Source organism: Parasteatoda tepidariorum, chromosome 2 (assembly GCF_982258835.1).
Source record: "Parasteatoda tepidariorum strain Cologne lab strain chromosome 2, Ptep-v5.0, whole genome shotgun sequence".
Classification (NCBI taxonomy): domain Eukaryota; kingdom Metazoa; phylum Arthropoda; class Arachnida; order Araneae; family Theridiidae; genus Parasteatoda; species Parasteatoda tepidariorum.
The window spans coordinates 29514962-29533698 of record NC_141756.1 but is presented as its reverse complement, the minus strand read 5'-3'; the positions used below and the strand labels follow the sequence as shown (position 1 = coordinate 29533698).

At 27.2% G+C, this 18737-nt stretch overlaps 2 long non-coding RNA genes across 2 annotated transcripts in view; both read left to right on the top strand.

Annotated features, from left to right (window-relative positions):
* Positions 1-18737, top strand: part of LOC147814901 (uncharacterized) — a 366044-nt gene that overhangs the window by 336028 nt on the left and 11279 nt on the right. The window lies entirely within an intron of this gene.
* Positions 1111-7225, top strand: LOC107441306 (uncharacterized). Its single transcript, XR_001583723.4, has 3 exons — positions 1111-1377; positions 6286-6505; positions 6999-7225. It is a non-coding gene; the product is annotated as an uncharacterized LOC107441306 (long non-coding RNA).

Sequence of the window (18737 nt, the reverse complement as noted above, 5' to 3'; positions counted from 1 at the left end):
ATAAATAAGAGAAAATTATATTTTTATTTATTTAGAAGCTACGGGTTAGTTTCAAAGGAGGACGGGTAAAATTTTTGAGTCTTTTCGAGCCCTGGTATATATATAGGCTTTCAGCCCTATTTTCTCCTTGTCAGATAAAAACAGGTTTCGATCCCGATACGTTCACGCTTCAAAGTGTTTGACGAAACGCTAATACTGTACGCTAATACACGCTGTACGAAACGTTCACGTCAAACTTTTTCTTAGTTGCGACATCGAAGCAGCTTTAAGTGATCTTGGATTTATTTCCATGAACTGATTTTGTTTCCGTTTCGTATTTGTGTTTTAGAGTGAGTGTGCTTGAAAGACTTTCTGTTAGAAAAAAAAAAAAAAAACAACTAAATAAAAATATTTTTATTTTTATTAAAAATATTTTTATTTAGTTGTTTATTCTTTTTTCTAACAGTATTTTTTTTCTAGCTTTTATATTGTTAAAAAAGATTGATTAAATTTTTTTTACCGATTGATTTTTAAATTGATTGATTTCCAAACTTTCGAGTAATTTAAAGTTATAAAAGATAAAGTGAAGTTCATATAAAATTTTAAAATTATTTCCTGTAATGCTTCTTTTGTCCTTTCAATCCTTCTTATTAATTTTTTCTTTCAAAGCTATGAATATAAAATTATTCTTTGGTATTGTTATTTATATAAAAACCATAATGCAGTTTCTCTTAAACTATAAATCAGTTTTTTTAAATAATTAGGATTATTATGAATTTAATATCACTTTCTTAAAAGCAAAATTCGATGCCGAATGAAAAAAAAAAGCTTTTTTTAGATTCAAATGTGTATGCTACACGAAAACTGCTTTCTGGCAAATCGAATTTTTTATGACATTAAGTATAGGTTCATTTTTTCAAATATGCGCTTTTATGAATCGAAGCTTTTTTACTTTTTAAATACTGTTTAGTTACTTAAAAACTTAATAATTTATTCCTTATTAGTTCAACTGTTAACTTTTGAAAAAAGAACTTTCAGCAAGTAATAAATAAAAACATGAGAGCCAGAATTATAATCGATAAGAAATATTCTTTTTTTTCTCCCTATAAAATAGTCTTTTAGTCTCTCAATTCATCTCATCGAACAAAAGCAGAATGAAAGAAGAACTTTGCCCTTGATTGTTTTAGTTGTTTCAGGCGATATTTGACGTCACGCGTGACGTGAAACCGAGAATTCAATTCTAAACCTCAACTAAAACGTGAAAATGAAACTAATAGTAGAAAAGTTTTTCTTTAGAAGTTTTTTTTTCCTGATATAAATACAGTGTAGGGAATTTATATTATATTTCATGTCCGACTGCGTGAATGATTTGGAAGTATCAGTGATCAAGTAAAAAAGGTAAGAAACATTAAAATTTTAAGTAGAAATAATTTTTTTTTAAATTAATGAATGTAAGTTTTATGTAAATTTCTTACAAATTTGAAATACCAACTGATTGAACAGATTTCTATTTGTGATTCATAATGATCTTTATTTGTTATCACAAAATTAGAATGAAAGTTATTATTATGAAAATTATTATTATGATTATGAATTATGAATGAAAGTTGTGTAAATGTATGAGAAAAATTATATTAGTAGTAAAAATATTAGCAATAAATAAAAACAATAATAACTATACCTATGATAATTAATATTAATAATTGACTAATTGATTATTTTTCCTACTTGTGATTCATTATAGTTTTTATTTATTATTATCAACTTAAAATAGAATTCAAATTAATAAAAAAATCATATTAGCTATGATTAATATTAGCTTTGCATTAATATCTTGTAGGAAATTTAAATAACTTTTATATTTCTGAATGATTGTAATCCTTTTGATTTACGCCTTAGCCCTTTATTATATTCTTTTAGACATTCATCAAACACTTTTATAAGAAAGTTTGATCTAGTTAGTTTTTATTGTTATAAGCAACAATCAACGTCACAACAATAGGCAAAAAACCGAAATTTGAATTCTAAACAACAATCTGAAAATTAAACCAATAGTAGGAAAACGCTTCTTTCGAATTTTTTTTGGTCATGAAAAATATTATGTTTTATCGTCGACTGAGAGGGTAAGAGAAATTTAAATTTTAAGAGAAAATAATTTTTTCTTGTAAATTTCGTATAAGAAATTTGAATTACTAATTAGTTATATTTTTCCTATTTGTAATTCATTGTGGTCTTTATTTATTACTGCGAAATGTATTAATTTAAAAAAAAGTAATAGTGATTAATATTAGTAACTAATTACAATAAATATTATCATTTATAACTAACATTATCAATCATATTAAGCATTATAGTAACCATTATTAATAACTTAATGATTGATTATTTTTCCTATTTGTGATTCATTATGATTTTTATTTATTAATGTCTTCCAAGAATAGAATTACAATTTATAAAAAAAAGCATATTAGTAGTGATTAATAATAGTTTAAATAACTTTTATTTTTCTGAATGATTGTAATTAATAATGTCTTTAAATGAAAATAAAATTTATAAAAAAAGTAGTATTAGCAGTAATTATCATTAGTTTTGCGTAAATAAAATGTGGGAAGTTTAAATAACTTTTATTCTACTGAATGATTGTAATTCTTTTTATTTTTGCTTTCTCCCTTTGAAATAGTTTTTTAGACCTTCAATTTATCTTACAACTCTCAGTTCATCTAACAAAGATAGAGTGAAAGGGAAACTTTGATCCTGTTAGTTTTTATTGTTTCAGACGACGACATTCGCCGTCATAGTTGCCACGAAATCTGAGAATCGAATTCAAAACTTCAACGAAAAAAATGAAAATGAAACTAATGGTAGATTAATTTTCCTTTAGAAGTATTTTTTCCTGATATAAATATCGTGTAAGAGATTTTTATTTATAACGCCGAGTGTGTGAATGATATGGCAATACTAATTGTTTTCAAGAAAAAGGGTAAGAGAAATTTAAATTTTTTGAGAAAAGAAATTTTTTAAGCAAATTTTATGTAAATTTCGTATAAGAAATTTGAATAACTAAGTAATAATATTTTTCCTATTTGTGATTCAATCTTGTCTTTATTTATTAATGCGACATGTATTCAATTTTTTTTAAAAAAAAAATAGTGATTAATATTCGTAACTAATTACAACAAATATTATCATTTACAACTATCATTATCAATTATATTAAGAATTGTAGTAACCAATATTAATAAATAACTGATTGATTATTTTTCCTATTTGCGGTTCATTATGATTTTTATTTATTAATGCCTTCCTAGAATAGAACTGCAATTTATAAAACAAAAAGCATATTAGCTGTGATTAATAATAGTTTTGCGCAAATATCTTGTATGAAGTTTAAATAACTTTTATTTTTCTGAATGATTGTAATTTCTTTTATTTCTGCTTTCTCCCTTTTAAAAAGTCTATTAAAACCCTCAATTCATCTAAGAAAGACAGAGTGAACGAGAAACTTTGATCTCGTTAACTTATATTGTTTTAGACAACATTCGACGTCACAGCTGAAACAAAAACTGATATTTGAATTCTAAACCTTAACTAAAATGTGAAATGAAACCAACAGTAAGAAAGTGTTTCTTTAGAGAATTTTTTTTTCTGATAAAAATATTGTGTTGAGGATTTATATTATGTTTTATCGCCAACTGTGTGAATAATCTGGAAGTAACTGCTATCAAGAAAAATAGCAAGAAATGTTTACATTTTTTGAAAAAAAAATTTTTTTTAATGCAAACTTTATGTAAATTTCTTATTTGAAATTTAAATTTCAAACTAATTGAATATTTTTCCTATTTGACATTCATTATAGTGTTTGTTCATTGATAACTTCTTCAAATAAAATTAAAATTTATAAAAATGTAGTATTAGCAGTAATTATCATTAGTTTTGCGTAAATAAAATGTAGGAAGTTTAAATAACTTTTATTCTTCTGAATGATTGTAATTCTTTTTATTTTTGCTTTCTCCCTTTGAAATAGTTTTTTAGACCTTCAATTTATCTTACAACTCTCAGTTCACCTAACAAAGATAGAGTGAAAGGGAAACTTTGATCTTGTTAGTTTTTATTGTTTCAGACGACATTCGACGTCACAGTTGAAACAAAAACTGAGAGTTAAACTTCAACTTAAAAAACGAAAATGAAACTAATAGTAGATTACTTTTCCTTTAGAAGTATTTTTTCCTCATATAAATATCGTGTTAGAGATTTTTATTATTTTCAACGCCGACTGTAAATGATATGGGAATAATTGTTTTCAAGAAAAAACGTAAGAGAAATTTAAATTTTAAGAGAAATATGCAAGTTTTATGTAAATTTCGGATAAGTAATTTGAATTACTAAGTAATAATATTTTTCTTATTTGTAATTCATTATGGTCTTTATTTATTAAAGCGAAATTTATATATTTTTTTAAAAAAATAGTGATTAATATTAATAACTAATTACAACAAATATTATTATTTATAACTATCATTATCAATTATATTAAGAATTGTAGTAACCAATATTAATAACTGATTATTTTTTTCTATTTGTGGTTCATTATGATTTTTATTTATTAATGACTTCCTGGAATAGAATTGCAATTCATAAAAAAAGCATATTATCAGTGAGTTATAATACTTTTGCGTAAATATCTTGTATGAAGTTTAAATTGCAAATTAGTTAAATAATTTTAATATTTCTAAATGATTGTAATTCATTTCATTTCTGCGTAATTTGAACAACAGCTTTCAAATTTTTTCCCATAGATTTCGTTTTCTTTTTGTATTTGTGTTTGTGTATACTAAAATAAGTGTGTCTAAATAAAATAAACAAATACAAAACAAAAATATTTTTTATTTGATGTGTAGTAAAATTAAGATTGATTTAACTGTTATTTTTAAAATGAGTGAGACGTGAAAATTTATAAAAGGCTAAGTGAATTCAGATAAAATGTCAAAATTACTCTCTGTTGATTTGTTTGTTTATTTATTTCTTTTAAGTACATTCTTCTTTCAAAACCATGAATATAAAATTAATTTTTCATCTTTTTATTAATTTTTAGAAAAAATATAAATGTTTCTAAAATTATAAAACAATTTTTTTGACTTAGCAATAATTAAAATTATTATAAATTAACCATCACTTTCTCAGAACAAAGTTTGATGTCGAATAAAAAAAAAGTTAAAAAATGTAGTTTATTTTTGAGGTTTGAATGTGTATTCAACAGGAAAACTAATTTTGTGCAAATCGAATTTTTTACTCAATTAATGTAGACTCATTTTAAATTATGCACATTTACGAATCAGAACATTTTTACTTCTCAAAATACTGTGTTACTAATTATTTAAAAATATAATAATTTATTACTCATTAGTTTAAATGTTAACTTTTGAAAAAAAAGAGTAACTTTCTGCGAGTATTAAATAAAAAAAGACCAGTCAGAATTATAATCGATAAGAAACCATTCTTTTATAAAGCAAAAGCGTTTCTTTTTTTTTCATCCTTTAAAATGGGCCTTTAAACACTCATTTAATCGAACAAAGGCACAGTGAAAGAGATAATTTGTTAGTTTTTGTTTTTTCAGACGGCATTCGACGTCATGACTGCTGAAACGGAAACCGAGAGTGGAATTCTAAACCTGAACTAAACAACTGAAAACGAAACTAATAGTAGAGAAGTTTTTCTCAATTAATTTTTCTTCTTCTCTTCTATGAATATCGTGTTAGGAGTTTATGTTACATTTGCTTTCCGAATGCGTGAATGATCCGTAAGTAACTGTGATAAAAAATGTAAATAATGTTAAAAAAATTTTCGAAATTTTTTTAAAAAGTTAATTCAAGTTTTATGCAAATCTCTAATTATAAATTCGAATTACTAACTAATTACTGAATACTCTTCTTATTTGAGATTCATTATTGTCTTTATGTGCTAATGATCATTAGAATAAAGATTATTAAAATTTATTAAAAAATTCTATTAGTATTGAATTATATTAGTAGCTAATTACAAATATAATAAATTAAAACTATTATTATCAATTTTAACTAATATTAGAAATAATAAGTGTTAATAAACAGATTGATTATCCTTTTTATTTGCGATATTTTATGGTTTTTATTTATACATACTTTCTTGAAATAGAATAAAAATTTATAAAAAAAGTCATATTTTTAGAGTGATTAATATTAGTAAATATCTTGTAGGAAGTTTAAACAACTTTAATATTTCAGAATCATTGTAATACTTTTTTATTTCTGCTTTCTCCCTTCAAAATAGTCTTTTGGACTCTCAATTCATCAAATCAAGAGTGAAAGAGAAACTTTACCTTGTTAGTTTTCATTGTTTTTAGACGACATTCGACGTCATAGCTGAAACAAGAACCGAGAATTGAATTTGAAACTTTAAATAAAAAAGTGAAAATGAAACTAATAGTAGAAAAGTCTTTCTTTAGGATGATTTCTTTCTTCATATACAGTAACTGCTGTCAAGAAAAAAGGTAATTAATATTTTAGTTTTGAGAAAAAATTTTTTTTAATGCAATTATATGCAAATTTTTTTTGAAAACAAATTTAAATATTTATCTAACGAAATATTTTTCCTATTTGTGAGTGTGGTATATATTTATTAAAGCGAAATTAGAATAAAAGCCATATAAATTTATTAAAAAATTTTATTTGTAGTTATTAATATTAATTACTAATTAAGAGAAATGTAATCAATTAAAAATATTATTATTAATTATAACTGATATTAGAAGTAACTAAATGTTAATTAATTTAAAGTCTAATTGATTATCTTTCCTATTTGTGATTCATGATGGTTTTTATTTATTAATATTTCATAAAATCAAATTAAAATTTATGAAAAAGTAATATTTTAGGAGTGATTAACATTAGTTTTGCATAAATATCTTGTAGGAAGTTTTAATAAAGTTTATATTACTGAATGATGATAATCCTTTTTATTTCTATTTTCTCTGTTTGAAACAGTTTATTGGATTCTCAATTCATTAAGCAAAAACAGAGTGGAAAAGAAACTTTACCTTGTTAGTTTCAATTGTTTGAGACGACATACGAAGTCACAGCCGAAACAAAAACCAAGAGTTACATTCTAAACCTCAACTAAAAGTTAAAATGAAACTTATAATAGAAAAGTGTTTCTTTAGAAGAGTTTTTCCTGATAGAATGAGTAAATGATCTGGCTAGCAAGAAAAAAGGTAAGAAATGCTTAAAATTTCAAAAAAGATATTTTTTTATTGCAAGTTTTATGTAAATTTCTTATAGGAAATTTGAATTATTTGAAAAATTTTTTCCTTTTGTGAATAATCATGGTATTTATTCATTAATGCGAAATGTGATTAAAAGTTATTTAATGTGTCAATCGTAACTAATATTAGTAACTAACGAATTACGACAAATATATCATGTAAAACTATTATTATCAGTTATATCTATAGTATTGTAATTAATCTGGTTGATAATTATTCCTGATTATGATTCATTATGGTTTTCAATTATTAATACCTTCTTAAAATAGAATTGAAATTTATACAAAAAAAAAAATCATGTAAACAATACTTACCAATGGTTTTGCGTAAATATCTTATAAAAAGATTTAAATTACAAACTAAATACTTTTCATATATCTGAATAATTGCAATTATTTTTATTTCCGTGCAAATAAAAAGAAAGATTTCAATTTTTCAATTTTTAAAAAAATATTTTTATTTTATATTATAACCGTTGTTGAACAGTCGACCCAATTGTTGGGTTTACGACTACTAATGTTCAACTCCGTAGCCTTGTAATTTTGAACCATGGGTCAGTACCCCCTGAGGTATGATTTGTTATGAGAACAACTTAGAGACTGGACAGACTTAATGTGCATCAGTCATCATTTACTACAAGAGGAGTCTTCGGCCGGCGGTAATCGAACCCACGAACTCTTGGACATGGGCCCAGAGCCCTACCAGCCTGGCTATCATGGCCTTTTAAAAATATAGTGAGAGTTTGCCTTGTAATGCAACTTTAATTGATCTTAAATTGTGCAATTTAAAAAGTTATTTTTTTGAATTTAATTTTGCACTCCAAATGACTGTTAAAGACACATAATTATTTCCATTGCTATGATGTTATATCAAACAACCAATACAGTATGTTTTACCGAGACTGACTGTATTAAAACTATAAAAGAAAAAAGAAATTTTTCAGAATTCTTCACCTTGTTCCTCGTTACATTTCGGGGATGGAATTCTAAGCTTTTTGAAAACATAAGAAGTTGATTGTTAAAATAAAAAAAAGTTTCTGTTCCTAGATACGCATATTTATTATACGATCTAATTACTAAAGAAGACATACAGTTGCTTCAAGCGTTATGATGTTACAGCAACTCATATAATATGAGATGTTTCCCTAAAATAGAACGACTTAAACTTAAAAAAGAGAAGAAAAAAAAGTTACACATTTATAAGGCTGCCTTTCATTATTTGTTATCTCATATGGGAGATAGATATTTAGGTTTTAGTCAGCTTTTTTTAAGAAAAGAATATGAGAATTTGCTTTGGAACATCAGAGCAAATTTAAAAATTCTATTCATAAAGATCAGCATCAAAAGACTGAAAAAGAAGTATCGTAGTATCTTTGTAACATCCGTGCAAAATATCAAATTTTTTCATCATGAAAATAGTTTTACGATTAAAAAGACTCTAGAACATGTATATTTATTTATGTTACTATGATGTTACTAGCAGTTATATAATATAGTCTGTTCAAATTGATTCATCCAAAATAACAAAAGAAAGAGGAATAATAAGTTTTGAAGATATCCTCGCATTGTTTCTCTTCTCATTTCAGAGAAGGTTTCGTAAGGTCCTTTCATCAAATAAGAACAATGTGAGTGATTGCTTCAACATCAGTGCAAAATATCAAATTTTTTCATCTTGAAAATAGTTTTACGATTATAAAGACTCTGGAACATATATATTTATTTATGTTGCTGTGATGTTACAAGCAGTTATATAATATAGTCTGTTCTAAGAAGATTGAATTAAAATAACAAAAGAAAGAGGAATAAGAAGTTTTGAAGATATCCTCGCATTGTTTCTCTTCTCAATTCAGAGAAGATTTCGTAAGGTCCTTTCACCAAATAAGAACAATGAGAGTGATTGCTTTGTAACATCAGTGCAAAATAGCAAAATATCATCTTGAAAATAGTTTTACGATTCAAAATACACTGGAACATAGATATTTATTTATGTTGCTGTGATGTTACAAGCAGTTATATAATTTAGTCTGTTCTAAGAAGATTGAATTAAAATAACAAAAGAAAGAGGAATAATATGTTTTGAAGATATCCTCGCATTGTTTCTCTTCTCATTTCAGTGAATGTTTCGTAAGGTCCTTTCACCAAATAAGAACAATGTGAGTGATTGCTTTGTAACATCAGTGCAAAATAGCAAAATTTTTCATCTTGAAAATAGTTTTAGGATTCAAAAGACTCTGGAACATAGATATTTATTTATGTTGCTGTGATGTTACAAGCAGGTATATAATATAGTCTGTTCTAAGAAGATTGAGTTAAAGTAATAAACGAAAGAGGAATAATAAGTCTTGAAGATATTCTCGCATTGTTTCTCTTCTCATTTCAGAGAAGGTTTTGTAAGGTCCTTTGACCAAATAAGAACAATGTGAGTGATTGCTTTGTAACATCAGTGCAAAATATCAAAATATCATCTTGAAAATAGTTTTAGGATTCAAAAGACTCTGGAACATAGATATTTATTTATGTTGCTGTGATGTTACAAGCAGTTATATAATATAGTCTGTTCCAAGAAGATTGAATTAAAATAACAAAAGAAAGAGGAATAATAAGTTTTGAAGATATCCTCGCATTGTTTATCTTCTCATTTCAGAGAAGGTTTCGTAAGGTCCTTTCACCAAATAAGAACAATGTGATGGATTGCTTTGTAACATCAGTGCAAAATAGCAAAATTTTTCATCTTGAAAATAGTTTTACGATTCAAAATACACTGGAGCATAGATATTTATTTATGTTGCTGTGATGTTACAAGCAGTTATATAATTTTGTCTGTTCTAAGAAGATTGAATTAAAATAACAAAAGAAAGAGGAATAATATGTTTTGAAGATATCCTCGCATTGTTTCTCTTCTCATATCAGAGAAGGTTTCGTAAGGTCCTTTCACCAAATAAGAACAATGTGAGTGATTACTTTGCAACATCAGTGCAAAATAGCAAAATTTTTCATCTTGAAAATAGTTTTAGGATTCAAAAGACTCTGGAACATAGATATTTATTCATGTTGCTGTGATGTTACAAGCAGTTATATAATATAGTCTGTTCCAAGAAGATTGAATTAAAATAACAAAAGAAAGAGGAATAATAAGTTTTGAAGATATCCTCGCATTGTTTCTCTTCTCAATTCAGAGAAGGTTTCGTAAGGTCCTTTCACCAAGTAAGAACAATGTGAGTGATTGCTTTGTAACATCAGTGCAGAATATCAAATTTTTCATCTTGAAAATAGTTTTACGATTCAAAAGACTCTGGAACATATATATTTATTCATGCTGCTGTAATGTTACAAGCAGTTATATAATATAGTCTGTTCTAAGAAGATTGAATTAAAATAACAAAAGAAAGAGGAATAATAAGTTTTGAAGATATCCTCGCAATGTTTCTCTTCTCATTTCAGAGAAGGTTTTGTTAGGTCCTTAGACCAAATAAGAACAATGTGAGCGATTGCTTTGTAACATCAGTACAAAATATCATCTTGAAAATAGTTTTACGATTCAAAAGACTCTGGAACATAGATATTTATTCATGTTGCTGTGATGTTACAAGCAGTTTTATAATATAGTCTGTCCTAAGAAGATTGAATTAAAATAACAAACGAAAGAGGAATAATAAGTCTTGAAGATATCCTCGCATTGTTTCTCTTCTCATTAAAGAGAGGGTTTCGTAAGGTCCTTTCACCAAATAAGAACAATGTGATGATTGCTTTGTATCATCAGTGCAAAATATCAAATTTTTTCATCTTGAAAATAGTTTTACGATTCAAAAGACTCTGGAACATATATATTTAATTATGCTGCTGTGATGTTACAAGCAGTTATATAATATAGTCTGTTCTAAGAAGATTGAATTAAAATAACAAAAGAAAGGGGAATAAGAAGTTTTGAAGATATCCTCGCATTGTTTCTCTTCTCAATTCAGAGAAGATTTCGTAAGGTCCTTTCACCAAATAAGAACAATGTGAGTGATTGCTATGTAACATCAGTGAAAAATAGCAAAATTTTTCATCTTGAAAATAGATTTACGATTCAAAAGACTCTGAAACATATATATTTATTTATATTGCTGTGATGTTACAAGCAGGTATATAATATAGTCTGTTCTGAGAAGATTGAATTAAAGTAATAAAAGAAAGACGAATTAGAAGTTTTGAAGATACCCTCACATTGTTTCTCTTCTCATTTCAGAGAAGGTTTTGTAAGGTCCTTCGACCAAATAAGAACAATGTGAGTGATTGCTTTGTATCATCAGTGCAAAATATCCAATTTTTCATCTTGAAAATAGTTTTACGATTCAAAAGACTCTGGAACATATATATTTAATTATGTTGCTGTGATGTTACAAGCAGTTATACAATATAGTCTGTTCTAAGAAGATTGAATTAAAATAACAAAAGAAAGAGGAATAAGAAGTTTTGAAGATATCCTCGCATTGTTTCTCTTCTCATTTCAGAGAAGGTTTCGTAAGGTCCGTTCACCAAATAAGAACAATGTGAGTGATTGCTTTGTAACATCAGTGCAGAATATCAAATTTTTCATCTTGAAAATAGTTTTACGATTCAAAAGACTCTGGAACATATATATTTATTCATGCTGCTGTAATGTTACAAGCAGTTATATAATATAGTCTGTTCTAAGAAGATTGAATTAAAATAACAAAAGAAAGAGGAATAATAAGTTTTGAAGATATCCTCGCAATGTTTCTCTTCTCATTTCAGAGAAGGTTTTGTTAGGTCCTTAGACCAAATAAGAACAATGTGAGCGATTGCTTTGTAACATCAGTACAAAATATCATCTTGAAAATAGTTTTACGATTCAAAAGACTCTGGAACATAGATATTTATTCATGTTGCTGTGATGTTACAAGCAGTTTTATAATATAGTCTGTCCTAAGAAGATTGAATTAAAATAACAAACGAAAGAGGAATAATAAGTTTTGAAGATATCCTCCCATTGTTTCTCTTCTCAATTCAGAGAAGGTTTCGTAAGGTCCTTTCACCAAATAAGAACAAGGTGAGTGATTGCTTTGTAACATCAGTGCAAAATAGCAAAATTTTTCATCTTGAAAATAGTTTTAGGATTCAAAAGACTCTGGAACATAGATATTTATTTATGTTGCTGTGATGTTACAGGCAGTTATATAATATAGTCTGTTCCAAGAAGATTGAATTAAAATAACAAACGAAAGAGGAATAATAAGTCTTGAAGATATCCTCGCATTGTTTCTCTTCTCATTAAAGAGAGGGTTTCGTAAGGTTCGTTCACCAAATAAAAACAATGTGAGTGATTGCTTTGTAACATCAATGCAAAATAGCAAAATTTTTCATCTTGAAAATAGTTTTAGGATTCAAAAGACTCTGGAACATATATATTTATTTATATTGCTGTGATGTTACAAGCAGGTATATAATATAGTCTCTTCTGAGAAGATTGAATTAAAGTAATAAAAGAAAGACGAATTAGAAGTTTTGAAGATATCCTCACATTGTTTCTCTTCTCATTTCAGAGAAGGTTTTGTAAGGTCCTTCGACCAAATAAGAACAATGTGAGTGATTGCTTTGTAACATCAGTGCAAAATATCAAATTTTTTCTTCTTCAAAATAGTTTTACGATTCAAAAGACTCAGGATATTTATTTATATTGCTGTGATAATACAAGCAGGTATATAAGATTGCAGGTACAGTCTGTTTTATCATGATTGCATTAAAATAACAAAAAGAAGAAGAATTAGAAATTTTGAAGATATCCTCACATTGTTTCTCTTCTAATTTCAAAGAAGGTTTTGTAAGGTCCTTTCACCAAATAAGAGCAATTTGAGTGATTGCTTTGTAACATCAGTGCGAAATATCAAATTTTTTCATCTTGAAAACAGTTTTACGATTCAAAAGGCTCTGGAACATATATATTTATTTATATTGCTGTAATGTTACAAGCAGTAATAGAATATAGTCTGTTCTAAGAAGATTGAATTAAAATAACAAAAGAGAGAGGAATAATAAGTCTTGAAGATATGCTCGCATTGTTTATCTTCTCATTTCAGAGAAGGTTTCGTAAGGTCCTTTCACCAAATAAGAACAATGAGCGTGATTGCTTTGTAACATCAGTGCAAAATATCAAATTTTTTCATCTTGAAAATAGTTTTACGATTCAAAAGACTCTGGAACATATATATTTAATTATGTTGCTGTGATGTTACAAGCAGTTATATAATATAGTCTGTTCTAAGAAGATTGAATTAAAATAACAAAAGAAAGAGGAATAAGAAGTTTTGAAGATATCCTCGCATTGTTTCTCTTCTCAATTCAGAGAAGGTTTCGTAAGGTCCTTTCACCAAATAAGAACAATGTGAGTGATTGCTTTGTAACATCAGTGCAAAATATCAAAATATCATCTTGAAAATAGTTTTACGATTCAAAATACACTGGAAAATAGATATTTATTTATGTTGCTGTGATGTTACAAGCAGTTATATAATTTAGTCTGTTCTAAGAAGATTGAATTAAAATAACAAAAGAAAGAGGAATAATATGTTTTGAAGATATCCTCGCATTGCTTCTCTTCTTATTTCAGTGAAGGTTTCGTAAGGTCCTTTCACCAAATAAGAACAATGGAGTGATTGCTTTGTAACATCAGTGCAAAATAGCAAAATTTTTCATCTTGAAAATAGTTTTAGGATTCAAAAGACTCTGGAACATAGATATTTATTTATGTTGCTGTGATGTTACAAGCAGGTATATAATATAGTCTGTTCTAAGAAGATTGAGTTAAAGTAATAAACGAAAGAGGAATAATAAGTCTTGAAGATATTCTCGCATTGTTTCTCTTCTCATTTCAGAGAAGGTTTTGTAAGGTCCTTTGACCAAATAAGAACAATGTGAGTGATTGCTTTGTAACATCAGTGCAAAATATCAAAATATCATCTTGAAAATAGTTTTAGGATTCAAAAGACTCTGGAACATATATATTTATTTATATTGCTGTGATGTTACAAGCAGGTATATAATATAGTCTCTTCTGAGAAGATTGAATTAAAGTAATAAAAGAAAGACGAATTAGAAGTTTTGAAGACATCCTCACATTGTTTCTCTTCTCATTTCAGAGAAGGTTTTGTAAGGTCTTTCGACCAAATAAGAACAATGTGAGTGATTGCTTTGTAACATCAGTGCAAAATATCAAATTTTTTCTTCTTGAAAATAGTTTTACGATTCAAAAGACTCAGGATATTTATTTATATTGCTGTGATAATACAAGCAGGTATATAAGATTGCAGGTACAGTCTGTTTTATCATGATTGCATTAAAATAACAAAAGAAAGAGGAATAATAAGTTTTGAAGATATCCTCGCAATGTTTCTCTTCTCATTTCAGAGAAGGTTTTGTTAGGTCCTTAGACCAAATAAGAACAATGTGAGCGATTGCTTTGTAACATCAGTACAAAATATCATCTTGAAAATAGTTTTACGATTCAAAAGACTCTGGAACATATATATTTAATTATGCTGCTGTGATGTTACAAGCAGTTATATAATATAGTCTGTTCTAAGAAGATTGAATTAAAATAACAAAAGAAAGGGGAATAAGAAGTTTTGAAGATATCCTCGCATTGTTTCTCTTCTCAATACAGAGAAGATTTCGTAAGGTCCTTTCACCAAATAAGAACAATGTGAGTGATTGCTATGTAACATCAGTGAAAAATAGCAAAATTTTTCATCTTGAAAATAGATTTACGATTCAAAAGACTCTGAAACATATATATTTATTTATATTGCTGTGATGTTACAAGCAGGTATATAATATAGTCTGTTCTGAGAAGATTGAATTAAAGTAATAAAAGAAAGACGAATTAGAAGTTTTGAAGATACCCTCACATTGTTTCTCTTCTCATTTCAGAGAAGGTTTTGTAAGGTCCTTCGACCAAATAAGAACAATGTGAGTGATTGCTTTGTATCATCAGTGCAAAATATCCAATTTTTCATCTTGAAAATAGTTTTACGATTCAAAAGACTCTGGAACATATATATTTAATTATGTTGCTGTGATGTTACAAGCAGTTATACAATATAGTCTGTTCTAAGAAGATTGAATTAAAATAACAAAAGAAAGAGGAATAAGAAGTTTTGAAGATATCCTCGCATTGTTTCTCTTCTCATTTCAGAGAAGGTTTCGTAAGGTCCGTTCACCAAATAAGAACAATGTGAGTGATTGCTTTGTAACATCAGTGCAGAATATCAAATTTTTCATCTTGAAAATAGTTTTACGATTCAAAAGACTCTGGAACATATATATTTATTCATGCTGCTGTAATGTTACAAGCAGTTATATAATATAGTCTGTTCTAAGAAGATTGAATTAAAATAACAAAAGAAAGAGGAATAATAAGTTTTGAAGATATCCTCGCAATGTTTCTCTTCTCATTTCAGAGAAGGTTTTGTTAGGTCCTTAGACCAAATAAGAACAATGTGAGCGATTGCTTTGTAACATCAGTACAAAATATCATCTTGAAAATAGTTTTACGATTCAAAAGACTCTGGAACATAGATATTTATTCATGTTGCTGTGATGTTACAAGCAGTTTTATAATATAGTCTGTCCTAAGAAGATTGAATTAAAATAACAAACGAAAGAGGAATAATAAGTCTTGAAGATATCCTCGCATTGTTTCTCTTCTCATTAAAGAGAGGGTTTCGTAAGGTCCTTTCACCAAATAAGAACAATGTGAGTGATTGCTTTGTAACATCAGTGCAAAATAGCAAAATTTTTCATCTGGAAAATAGTTTTACGATTCAAAATACACTGGAACATAGATATTTATTTATGTTGCTGTGATGTTACAAGCAGTTATATAATTTAGTCTGTTCTAAGAAGATTGAATTAAAATAACAAAAGAAAGAGGAATAATATGTTTTGAAGATATCCTCGCATTGTTTCTCTTCTCTTTTCAGAGAAGGTTTCGTAAGGTCCTTTAACCAATTAAGAACAATGTGAGTGATTGCTTTGTAACATCAGTGCAAAATATCAAATTTTTTCATCTTGAAAATAGTTTTAGGATTCAAAAGACTCTGGAACATATATATTTAATTATGCTGCTGTGATGTTACAAGTAGTTATATAATATAGTCTGTTCTAGGAAGATTGAATTAAAATAACAAAAGAAAGGGGAATAAGAAGTTTTGAAGATATCCTCGCATTGTTTCTCTTCTCAATTCAGAGAAGGTTTCGTAAGGTCCTTTCACCAAATAAGAACAATGTGAGTGATTGCTTTGTAACATCAGTGAAAAATAGCAAAATTTTTCATCTTGAAAATAGATTTACGATTCAAAAGACTCTGAAACATATATATTTATTTATATTGCTGTGATGTTACAAGCAGGTATATAATATAGTCTGTTCTGAGAAGATTGAATTAAAGTAATAAAAGAAAGACGAATTAGAAGTTTTGAAGAAACCCTCACATTGTTTCTCTTCTCATTTCAGAGAAGGTTTTGTAAGGTCCTTCGACCAAATAAGAACAATGTGAGTGATTGCTTTGTATCATCAGTGCAAAATATCCAATTTTTCATCTTGAAAATAGTTTTACGATTCAAAAGACTCTGGAACATATATATTTAATTATGTTGCTGTGATGTTACAAGCAGTTATACAATATAGTCTGTTCTAAGAAGATTGAATTAAAATAACAAAAGAAAGAGGAATAAGAAGTTTTGAAGATATCCTCGCATTGATTCTCTTCTCATTTCAGAGAAGGTTTCGTAAGGTCCGTTCACCAAATAAGAACAATGTGAGTGATTGCTTTGTAACATCAGTGCAGAATATCAAATTTTTCATCTTGAAAATAGTTTTACGATTCAAAAGACTCTGGAACATATATATTTATTCATGCTGCTGTAATGTTACAAGCAGTTATATAATATAGTCTGTTCTAAGAAGATTGAATTAAAATAACAAAAGAAAGAGGAATAATAAGTTTTGAAGATATCCTCGCAATGTTTCTCTTCTCATTTCAGAGAAGGTTTTGTTAGGTCCTTAGACCAAATAAGAACAATGTGAGCGATTGCTTTGTAACATCAGTACAAAATATCATCTTGAAAATAGTTTTACGATTCAAAAGACTCTGGAACATAGATATTTATTTATGTTGCTGTGATGTTACAAGCAGTTATATAATATAGTCTGTTCCAAGAAGATTGAATTAAAATAACAAAAGAAAGAGGAATAATAAGTTTTGAAGATATCCTCCCATTGTTTCTCTTCTCAATTCAGAGAAGGTTTCGTAAGGTCCTTTCACCAAATAAGAACAAGGTGAGTGATTGCTTTGTAACATCAGTGCAAAATAGCAAAATTTTTCATCTTGAAAATAGTTTTAGGATTCAAAAGACTCTGGAACATAGATATTTATTTATGTTGCTGTGATGTTACAGGCAGTTATATAATATAGTCTGTTCCAAGAAGATTGAATTAAAATAACAAACGAAAGAGGAATAATAAGTCTTGAAGATATCCTCGCATTGTTTCTCTTCTCATTAAAGAGAGGGTTTCGTAAGGTCCGTTCTCCAAATAAAAACAATGTGAGTGATTGCTTTGTAACATCAATGCAAAATAGCAAAATTTTTCATCTTGAAAATAGTTTTAGGATTCAAAAGACTCTGGAACATATATATTTATTTATATTGCTGTGATGTTACAAGCAGGTATATAATATAGTCTCTTCTGAGAAGATTGAATTAAAGTAATAAAAGAAAGACGAATTAGAAGTTTTGAAGATATCCTCACATTGTTTCTCTTCTCATTTCAGAGAAGGTTTTGTAAGGTCCTTCGACCAAATAAGAACAATGTGAGTGATTGCTTTGTAACATCAGTGCAAAATATCAAATTTTTTCTTCTTCAAAATAGTTTTACGATTCAAAAGACTCAGGATATTTATTTATATTGCTGTGATAATACAAGCAGGTATATAAGATTGCAGGTACAGTCTGTTTTATCATGATTGCATTAAAATAACAAAAAGAAGAAGAATTAGAAATTTTGAAGATATCCTCACATTGTTTCTCTTCTAATTTCAAAGAAGGTTTTGTAAGGTCCTTTCACCAAATAAGAGCAATGTGAGTGATTGCTTTGTAACATCAGTGCGAAATATCAAATTTTTTCATCTTGAAAACAGTTTTACGATTCAAAAGGCTCTGGAACATATATATTTATTTATATTGCTGTAATGTTACAAGCAGTAATAGAATATAGTCTGTTCTAAGAAGATTGAATTAAAATAACAAAAGAGAGAGGAATAATAAGTCTTGAAGATATGCTCACATTGTTTATCTTCTCATTTCAGAGAAGGTTTCGTAAGGTCCTTTCACCAAATAAGAACAATGAGCGTGATTGCTTTGTAACATCAGTGCAAAATATCAAATTTTTTCATCTTGAAAATA